Source organism: Carassius gibelio, chromosome A10, assembly GCF_023724105.1.
Source record: "Carassius gibelio isolate Cgi1373 ecotype wild population from Czech Republic chromosome A10, carGib1.2-hapl.c, whole genome shotgun sequence".
Lineage (NCBI taxonomy): Eukaryota > Metazoa > Chordata > Actinopteri > Cypriniformes > Cyprinidae > Carassius > Carassius gibelio.
In genome coordinates, this window is record NC_068380.1 from 4839778 (window position 1) to 4850503 (window position 10726).

At 35.0% G+C, this 10726-nt stretch overlaps 1 long non-coding RNA gene across 2 annotated transcripts; it reads left to right on the top strand.

The window, feature by feature from the left end:
• Positions 1-5996: 5996 nt before the first annotated feature.
• Positions 5997-10048, top strand: LOC128020900 (uncharacterized). Of its 2 annotated transcripts, none has more exons than XR_008185426.1 (3): positions 5997-6078; positions 9359-9437; positions 9726-10048. It is a non-coding gene; the product is annotated as an uncharacterized LOC128020900 (long non-coding RNA). The 2 variants fall into 2 exon arrangements; XR_008185425.1 differs by lacking the exon at positions 5997-6078 and adding an exon at positions 6556-6591.
• The last annotated feature ends 678 nt before the right edge of the window (positions 10049-10726 follow it).

Consider the following 10726-nt stretch of genomic DNA (forward strand, 5'->3'; position numbering starts at 1 on the left):
TAGTTAACTAACATTAGAACTGAAACTAAAGCCATTATATATATATATATATTGCTAGTAATAAAATAAAAGTCAACAGAAAATAAAATTACATATAAATAAAACCTATAAAATTATAAAGAGTTGAGATATATTCATTATAATATATAGTGAAAAGCAATATAGATTCATAGCAAACAGAAATTACTAAATGTGATTTAAAAAATCCTAAAACTTTGTAAAAGTTTTAAAAAACAAAATGTAAAGTCGTAAAAAATATCAACTGAAATAAAATATAAAAATGTATATATATATATATATATATATATATATATATATATATATATATATATATATATATATATATATATATTATATATATATATATATATATATATATATATATATATAATCAAGAAAAATAACAAATTGTGAACACAAATTTTTCTTTTTAGAAATTAAAAGTTTTCGTTATTTGAAATATCAACTGAAATACAATAAAATATGTTTTTTTATTATTTCAGCTAAAAACATTATATTTTAATTTCGCTTAACTTGTACTAAAATAACTAACTGAAATGGAAATTAATACAAAATATATAGAAATACATAAAACCACTAAAAAATCATAAAACTTTATATAAATTAAAAAAACTAATAAAACTACAGTAATATCAAAATAATAAAAACTATAATAATATCTCGATTATACTAAAATAACCCGGCAGTAAAGAAAGGGTAACATTTGCCATATGTTTGCCATAGGGTTTCGCAGTAACACTGTTTTAGATAAACAAATGAAAAAATATATCTAAAATATTATACGTATTTTAAAAACAGAGACCACAAACTAATTGCCCCATTTGCAACAGCCTTAAATTCTTCTTCTTCTTAAAAAAAATCAGATCATTAAAAAAGAAAGAAGTTAAGTGCTGCTTTTAAATAAATTATGCCATACAGTACATCAACAAAAACCTTCAAGACTAGACCTACATAATGGACATATAGCATTAATGGACGACTTTAAGTGCTTTCTGTCATTTCTAAAGCTTCACAGACATCCTCACTGTCACTATGTGGAAAAAAGCTCTGTACACATTTTCCCTTTTGACCAAATAACAGCATACAGGTTTACAAGGAGTGTAAATAAAAGCAGAAATGTAATTTGTGCGTGCGAACGGCTCCTTTAAAGACTTGTGTTGAAGACATTCTGGCTCGGATTGGAAAAACTGGATCTTCTTTTTTAACATTTCCTGATTTACTATGGTAATAAGACTCATAGGCCGGTCAATCAGCATGGCCATCCAACTACCCACAATGTATTTGCTACTCATTTGAGTCTCGCTCTGAAATCTAAATATTTTGGCAGTTATGGTGAAAAATTATACTTCTGATTGCAGTGCTTTGCTAAAGTATGGTCTCTGGTATACAGTAGTGTTCATTCTGTCAGCTGGGTTTTAATTTAGTTTTAGTTTTAGTCCCTTGTCAAGTGTGCCTTTTAGTTTTAATCATATTTATTTAACCTCTCCTGTTTTTTGATTAGTCAAGTTCATATTTTGAACATGCTACAGAATAGTTAAAATGATAATCTGAATTATTTTGCTCAAATTATAACCAATTATTTCCAATACGGTTTATTTGACCTTCATCAAGTTTATATTATAATAAATGTAAACACACTTTCTAAATTATGAAAAATGGTTAAACTCAAAAGCTTCTCTCAAAAAAGAAAACATTGACATTCCCGAAATGAGTTCCAGATTATATTAATGCCTTTCTAGTAAAACAGAGACAAAATGACTTTGTATTGTGGCACATAGGTGCGTGAGTGCATTTAATCAGCAACAACTTTCCAAAATTTTTGGAAAGTTATTTTGGGAATTTCCAACAACTTTTGGAAAGTGTCCAGAAATCTTCGTCCCTGTCGATGAATATTTTTCGCCATAGTTTTCATTAACGTAATTACCACTAGTATACCATCTATCCTTGCTAATAAAGACTATTTCAGTCTTTCTATGTAATTTCACATTTAATTCAATATGTTACTTGCCATTGTAATCGTTCATTGGTTTTTGTTTCAGTGCCTTTCAAACAGCTGGAGAACAAAAGCCATCACTTCAAAGCCTTGTTAATTGGCATTGGAAAATAATCATAAATTGGCAGTTTCATAAATATGAATGTCAAATAAACTCACCCGCAAGAGAGGACGTGTCATCGCTCATGAGTTTTCCAAATTCATGATCTCCGCTCAATTCCCTGAGAGCGCCCCGTTATGGACTAAATCAATCAAAGGCCTGACTTCATTAATTGCGTGGAGGACCTGGGGCACGTTGTAAGTGGGGTTACTCGTCAGCCCGGAGCCGTGATGGAGGACGGGCCGAGCCTGAGAGAGCCAATTTGTGCATCAAAGCCTGCAGAAGGACAAGAGCGCACTTAATGCAGATCATTATATGCACCATTTACCAGATGCCCATTTAACATGCAATAATTAGATCAGCGCGCTTAAGAAAGGAGGGTGGGCTGTATAATGGGGTCCCCTGCCATAACATTAACCGCACCCCAGGGTTGTCAAAATTATTATTTTGAGGGTCTCATTCTTTTGAGTGCTTGGGAACGCCAAAGCAATGCTTTTGTGTCATTCTGCCATTCTTTCGTTCCCCGTTTCTCCATTATTCTTTCGGTCTGAGCACATCCGGGCGGTGAGCAATGTTATTCGGGTAGTTACCCTAAAAGATGATTCAGCCTCTGTACATCCACCAAATTACACTTGCATTCACATGCTGCACTCAGGGCCGCAGACATGAAAGAAAACATCATTTCTTATTGTGATGGAGCCGTCTTTGTGCCGTTCGCCAGCATCGTTCCTGCTTTTAAGATAAAACCAATAATGAGAAAATCTGAGTGCTTAGAGTTGTAGCCGTCCTCTTAGACAGACAGATTAACAAACGCTGTTTTATCAGAGCACTCCCAACAATTGGACGACACGCTCACTTTTTCAACCGTACGTATGGCGATCTGTCACGGATGATGGGAAAGCATTTGTTCTGCTGCTATGATATACGACATCAAAATGAATTACCAAACATTCCATCAGTGTAATCTGTTTAAATGATTTCCCCTTCGTCTGAGTAATTACAAGCCAGATTTTTTCAAATAGCATAAGATTCAGTAACATAATTTGTGAATCACAAAACACTGCTAATGCATATACCACATCCAACTATACATATAATCATGCATATTTACAAAAGCTAAATAAATACACTTACAAAAGTGTAAAAGCACTTCCTTTTCAATTGCAGCCTTTTGTTTCGAACATAAAAAGTTGAGTATCCTCCACAGAATTCTACTGTAAATGTATCTGAGGATTGATAGACGATCTACAAATTAGATGCAAACGTGAATTTAGGCAGCAAACAGAGTGATAGAGCAACTGAAAAAACAACATATACATATAAAAAATATAACAAAGGATCGGTAGAGCAACGGAAAATAGACAGAGCGACAGATAGAGCAACAAAATCAGAGCAAAGAGCAACAGAACAATAAAGACAGAGTGATAGAGCCATGAACAAAGGATAGAGTGAGAGAATGATAGATAAAGCAATGGATTGGTAGAGTGACAGAATTATATATAAAGCAATGGAATGGTAGAGCGACAGAGTGACAGACACATCGCTGCAACGATAGAGACAGAGTGATAGATTGAGTGGCAGAACAATTTAAAAAGGGACAATCAATGGATAGAGCGACAGAATGATAAAACAATGGAATTGTAGAGCAACAGTATAATAGAGACAGAGCAATAGACTGAGGAACATAAATGATTAAAAATGTTAACAATAGAGCGACAGAAAAACAGATGACTGCTAGATTCGACAGACAGAGTGACAGAACGATAGATAAAATGATGGAAAGGTAGAGCGACAGGACAATATAGAGGGAGAGTGATAGATCGAGGGAGGAACAAGGATAGAGCAACAGAATTGTTGATAACGTAATGAAGCGGTAGAGCGACAGAATGACAGAGAAAAAGGAATGGTAGGGCCACAGAGCAATAGAGACAGAACGATAGACAGAGCGACAATGATAATAAAGTAATGGAATAGTAGAGGGATAAAACAATAGATAAAGTGATGAAACGGTAGAGTGAACAGAGCGATAGAGCAGTTGAAGAAGAGACAGAGCGATAGAGGGACGGAACTGCAGAATGGCAGATTTACTGATAGAGCGACAAAGCAATAGATACAGTGTAAGCAGATGGATGGATGGATGGATGGATAGATAGATAGATAGATAGATAGATGTGAACATGCCAGTTCTCCGCTTCTAATAACAACAGCAGATAAGCTCAATGGAGGCTAACAGCTGTTAGCTGTTTTCTGCGCTAGCCGCCTTCTGCAGCACTTTATGGAGATCCTAATGGAGTAATTTATGGGAGAAATAAAAACTTAACAGGTCATCAGCATTCTTCTTTCCTCCTTCGGCGGGGTGCGTGATGGTGCACGCACTTCAGAGTCGTTAAACCCAACAGCCTCTGGAATGCTGGGAAGAAGTAAAAGTGCATGGGGGGTTAATGGATCTCAAGGCAATCACATGGTGCCTATATGATGCTGAATCTGCTATAGATTGCATAATGTGATTGTTGGGATGTTTGATGGAGGAACAGATGTCGCGGCCCGTCAGCTTCTGCTGAACTCAACGCAACAACGAATGCAAGGAATCGCTCAGGTAGCGCTATTACGATCTGCCTTGCATCTGTTCAGGAGCTATAAAATCACACTAAACCTGATGTAATATCACAGTCTTATAGCCCATTGAGAGCGACGCGCTTCACCATTTATGTTGCATATAATCCAGCTGACTTCCAGATGAAAGCTGACTAGAGATGGGAACGTAATTGAGGGAAACACTTAGTGTTTCCATCCGTCAAAAAATAAAGGCCAATGAGGATTTGTGTTGTTCTTTTGCAGTAAAGCACATTTGCATACATTTACAGTGAATGAAAGAGCTTTTTATGAGACGTTAATGTTTATGTGTTTGATAGATTGACACAATGCTGATGAGAAACACACAATCACTTGTTTTTGTTCATAGACATCACAACCTATGCAAGAGGAGAAAGTTATTGCTATGATGGTGCGCTTTCATCTCTGAGGAGACAAAATAGTGTTATTTTATTGCAGTTTTTACATTTTAATTAATTTCATTATTTAAAAAAAATATGTTTTGGATTTATTTACATTATAAGATTTCTATTTTATAATGTCGTGTTTAAGATTTTGACTATACAGCTTTATTTAGTTTTAAAGCTTTTTAGTTCATCAAGTTAAACTACATGAAAACTGTGAAAACTTGGCAACTAGCATGCATTTTATTTCACGCAACATTTATTATGGTATAGTTTGTGTTTTATGCAAGAGGAGAAAGTTATTACTCTTTCATCTTTCAGGAGACCAACAGTATGAAAATGGCAAATATTTCCTTGGAAACTAACATTTATTTTAAGAAAAAAACTTTTTTATTATTATTTATATTATTTTTATATTATTTATTTATTTGTTATTTAATGGGGGTAGACATTATTGAGATCTCTTCTGAAAGTCTACAGGAGACAAATGTGAAATTTATGGACTTTCAATCTAAAGAGAAACATCTGAGAAGAGGAGGCTGAAGAAAAACTGAGAACACTGAAAAAAGTCTAACATTGCTGTTATTCGTTTAATGTGTATTTTGTCGTTGAAATAGCTTAAAATTATTGTTTTTTTCATTTAAACTAAACGTTTTAGTTTATATTTATGGTTGAATCCATTTTTTTTACATGGATACAATATGATTTGCAGCGGGACATTAAACTGAATTTATTCATTTAATCAAAGCAATTTTATTAAATTAAGCATGGTTTGCACATGCGCATTGCTGAGTTGGAGTTCCGCTCTCTGACCACCTGACCTGTTTATTTAAAGAATTTAAAACAAAGAAAAAACGTCCGTTACAGTTGAACTGTGTGTTAAGCGGCGGCTGCAGTAACTTACACTCCAACAGACCCCTCCAGGCTGGCTGAGAGACACAGAAGAACTACGAGCAACCCTGAAGAAGGTAAAATAATCAACTTTGTATACCCTTAATGTTTATTTATTTTTTTCTTTCAATTAAAGTTTTACCTGACTGGCCTTGACTCGTAATTTCATCATTCACGCTCGATAGTATGTAACTATCACTAGGATATCACTATTATTTCTAAATGCATAATTATGCTAGACATTTTTTTCCCGCTGAATTTCTGACACTTGAAATGCAGTAGTAAATCCCCAGGTTCAAGCTTCAAACTTCATGGATGCAAACAGCGCGCTTTTCGACACCTCCCGCTTTTTTCGCGTCAGTCTGCATGACTTGTGTGAATCGTGCAGTTCTGAGAGGTTCTGATTATAATTTCACAAAGTCATCTGAAGTCATTCCATAGCTTAATCTGAGGGACAGAATTATATTTAGATCATTAAATTACAGTTTACGGAAACTCGTCTTCCCTCTCCCTGCGGCTGTCAATCATTCTCCATTTTATATTCAAACCGCGCGCCTCGTCCGTTACAGCAGGATCGAGCAGGATACACGGTAAAACTCTCTCCAATATGATATATTCACATTATGATGCTTGATCTGTAGATAAAGGGCTGTGGATTTGCATAAAATGATTATTTTGTTGGAGTTTTATGCTGTTTTAAAAACGACTCGCCACCGTGTGTCTGTTAGATCACACATTACAAGAACTATGAATTGGCATCAAACCAACAATAAATGGAATTTAAAACCGTGAAGAAACAAATGATCGATAAACTGTTGGACAGATATACACGAGGATTTGTGCGCTCGACATTTCTTCGCTTTGTGCCGTGAACGAATCGTTCGATTTAACCGGTTCTTCTTAGTGAACCGTTTGAACCAGTTCACCAAATCGAACTGAATCGTTTGAAACGATTCACGTCTCCAATAAGCATTAATCCACAAATGACTTAAGCTGTTAACTTTTTTAATGTGGCTGACACTCCCTCTGAGTTCAAACAAACCAATATCCCAGTGTAATTCATTTACTCAAACAGTACACTGACTGAACTGCTGTGAAGAGAGAATTGAAGATGAACACCGAGCCAGATTACAAACGAACACGCCCACTGCTGGAGCGGTTCTCTTTCTCGAGTCAAGAACCAGTTGCATCAGTTTAGTGATGGGATTTATGGCTCTTTGAGGGGATCCGGATCTTCGCGATCCGTTCCTTTCAAAGAGCCGTTCAAAAGAATGGCTCTTTTGGCTCTTTTTAAATATTTAGTCAGTTTTAAGAAGCCAGCTTGGGAGCATCTCAGTTTATCCTGGAAATAATCACTGGGAGGTATTATGAGGTGAGATTTGTAGTCAAATAATTAAAGCTCAGATATCACACACCAATATCCGAGTTTGAATTATTCTGAAATATTGATTATTACCTCATTTCTCATGTGTGGACTATATTCCATAGGGTTGCACAAATCCCTCTGCTTAGACAGTGACATCATTATTTTGATTTACCTTTAGTACAAAGTGTGTGTGTGTGTGTGTGTGTGTGTGTGTGTGTGTGTAAAACTACGTTGACTTATGTTATTCATACAATACCTACTCACAAATAAACATAAAAAACAAAGCCGGCTGCAATGAATTTCTGTGCAAAACAGCTTTTACTACAAACACTTCCACACAAGAACATTGTTATCACACAAGAACATTTTGATAGAAAACTATTTTTTTTTTAAAGTAGATAAAATTAGAATAAATAAAATGGAAATGTCTACATACTACATACTATTACTACTGTAAACTTTGCAAATAGGACATCAGCCCCTTCAAGTCAATGAACAATAACAAAGTGGGCTGCAATGAATGTCTGTGGAAAACAGCTTTTAGTGAAAAATTTCTATACAAGTAGAGTATCACAAAAGAACATTTTTAATGATTTTAAAATAAGTTTTAAATGAACACAAAATGCAATGTAAATGCATGCACAACTAATAACTAATATCATCACGCTATAAAGGGTTGGCCTGCGCTGGGTGCGCCCCTCCCCCTATAACTGTTCTGTCTCCTGGAGGAGCTCATTTGTATGAATCTGTGTGAAACACGTATAGGAAAAAAGAACGATAGAAAGAACGGCTCCTCTCCAGTCGCGACTCGGCTCCCATCGTTCATGTTTATGAGCCGTTCAAAAGAATCGGTTCGTTCGCGAACGTCACAACTCTACATCAGTTTTCCGATCAGCAGTACGTACACTGAACCGAGAATCGTTTCTGTCGGACACGTCCGATTTGATAACCGATGAGCTGATGATACTGCGCATGCATGATTCAGCGTGAAGCAGTCTGACACACAGAGCGTCTGAACTGAACTGGTTCTTTTGTTATTGATTCTGACCTGGCGAAACGTAAGTTTATTTCATAACAAATACATTGCAATAAATTATGTATAGTAAGTGGATTACGATTTCAGCCCTTATAACATCTAATTTATTTACTTTATATCTTCAAGACTTAAATCCTCATGCACATTATTGCTGTTACTGTATTCGGTGTGTTGTTGCAAAACTTAATTGTAAACTTTCCATGATTATGAGGTTTTTAACTGACTAAAGTTATGATTACGGACTTTATATTTGATAGACTTCTCTAATGACGTCAATACGTTGAGCGTAAAAGAACAGATGGACTGGGTTGTTTTTTTTTTTTTTGACAGGTTTCTGCAGAGCAAAAGTGGGCATTTATCACCTTGTGAGTGTTTTCAAACTGCTGGGTGTTTCTAAATCATGCAATTAAAATGATCACCCTTACCCAACCCCACCTCTAAACCTAACATCACTATGACATTAGCCAATCAGGTATCATGGTGTAAAAACACCCTGATTTGGTAACTCCCATTACATTCCTGCAGAGACCTATGCTGTTTTTTTTTCAACCGTTTTATTGAATCGAACTGCCCAAAATACTTTTTGACTCCATTTTACATGTGTTTGCATCCCTGAAACTCTGAAACTTGACTAATGGTAATGGTTACTTATGCTATCAATAGCTAAAGGTCCTATGTGATCTTTTATTTACACTCCTATTTATCTTGTGTTCAGTATTTATCAGCCATAATATTACAAGGCGCAGCTATTTGTATCTGGTAATGTTAGTTTGCTACACTATTAACAGCATTTACATGTGGTAGAAATTTACCAAAATTTTAGCCAGCTTTCCTAAAATCATAAAATAAAGTATAAATCTATTAATGTTAAATGTTGGGTATTCTTAATTTGTGTATGATGTTAGTAGTTAACACACTTTGATGGCTGAAACTTAAATCATGTTTTCTCTTTCAGCTTCAGGGAAGCAGCCACCAATCAGCTGTTCCTGCTGTGCAAATTATTTGGAATCTCCTGACAGTGATCGTTGCTTGTGGTAAGTTCTATTTCCAATGTCATGAGGACGTTTGTGATAATTAGGCATCCTAAAGTGTAAAATTTTCTCTCATCTGGGAAGTTGTCTACCAGATCTACTAAGTAAAACTAGATCATCACTTTTAATTTAGTCACATCCCTTGTAATGAACATTTGATTATTTTGATTTGCTAATGAAATGTTTTGTTTTGAAAGTTTAGATTATATAAGAGCTTGGCACATTATGATCTAACATGAAATCGGGAGATTTTCTGAAATTATAACATATTTTCTTTCTTTGTTTGTGCAGGATAATGAGGTTGAAGAACTGGAGCAGACAACCATGGCGATCTTTATCACTGGGAAAGAGGATCCTCTCCATCCACCTAAAGACATTAAAATTGTTGTCGAAGGAAAAGAGGTCCTGAACGAGTTGCCATCGGTTGCTGGGCTCATATATACACTAAACCTAAAATATCCAAAAAGGCTACAGTTCACCTTTGAATTTGTGCAAAAGGTCCTGATGGAGCTTGATGGAATAAAGATGACCCCAAAAGTCACTAGACTGACCACCCAGCTGTACAGGGATTAATTGTATAATTGCATAATTGTTACATTTTATTGTGTTTTTACAGCCAAAACTTTAGATCCTTTTAATAAAAAGGTTGTACTAACAAGGCTGCATTTTCACTGCAGCATTTACAAATTTGGCTGCCCAAGTTCGATGGCTACCAGGTACAAAGGTTGAATAAGGCCAAGTCTTATGAACAACTGAAGAGACTGATTGCAGTGTTTCAAGTATTTCTGCTGTCAATCTTCATACATTTGAAGCAAATGTTCAATGTTGTGAGTTTATTGAACAATAAATGTGTTCTAAAGGAAAAGTGTTCTGAGTAGTCATTGATTAAAATGTATTGAAATCATTAATTAAATAAAATAATTAATTTAATCGGACCTATAAAAATTAGTTTGTTCCAAACTAAAATAATTAATTTAATTTAACCTATACATATTAGTTTAGTTGGTTTGTTCTAATTTAAAAAAATTAGTTTGTTCCAACCTAAAATAATTAGATTGATCAACCTTTAAAAAGTGGTTTGCATGGATTTAAAATTTTCAAGTTAAACTAAATTAAATTATTTACATTGAGTCAATGTCAAATGTTTCGTGTGATTGATTACTTCAATTTTTTTAAGTTGATACAAGGTTTTTATTTTTTCAGTGAAATGACGAGGTCTCCTGTGTGCAGTTGGGTTTTTATGAAAATGTCAGGTGTATAGATCAGATCTCTTCCTGCTTCTTCTAGTTCTG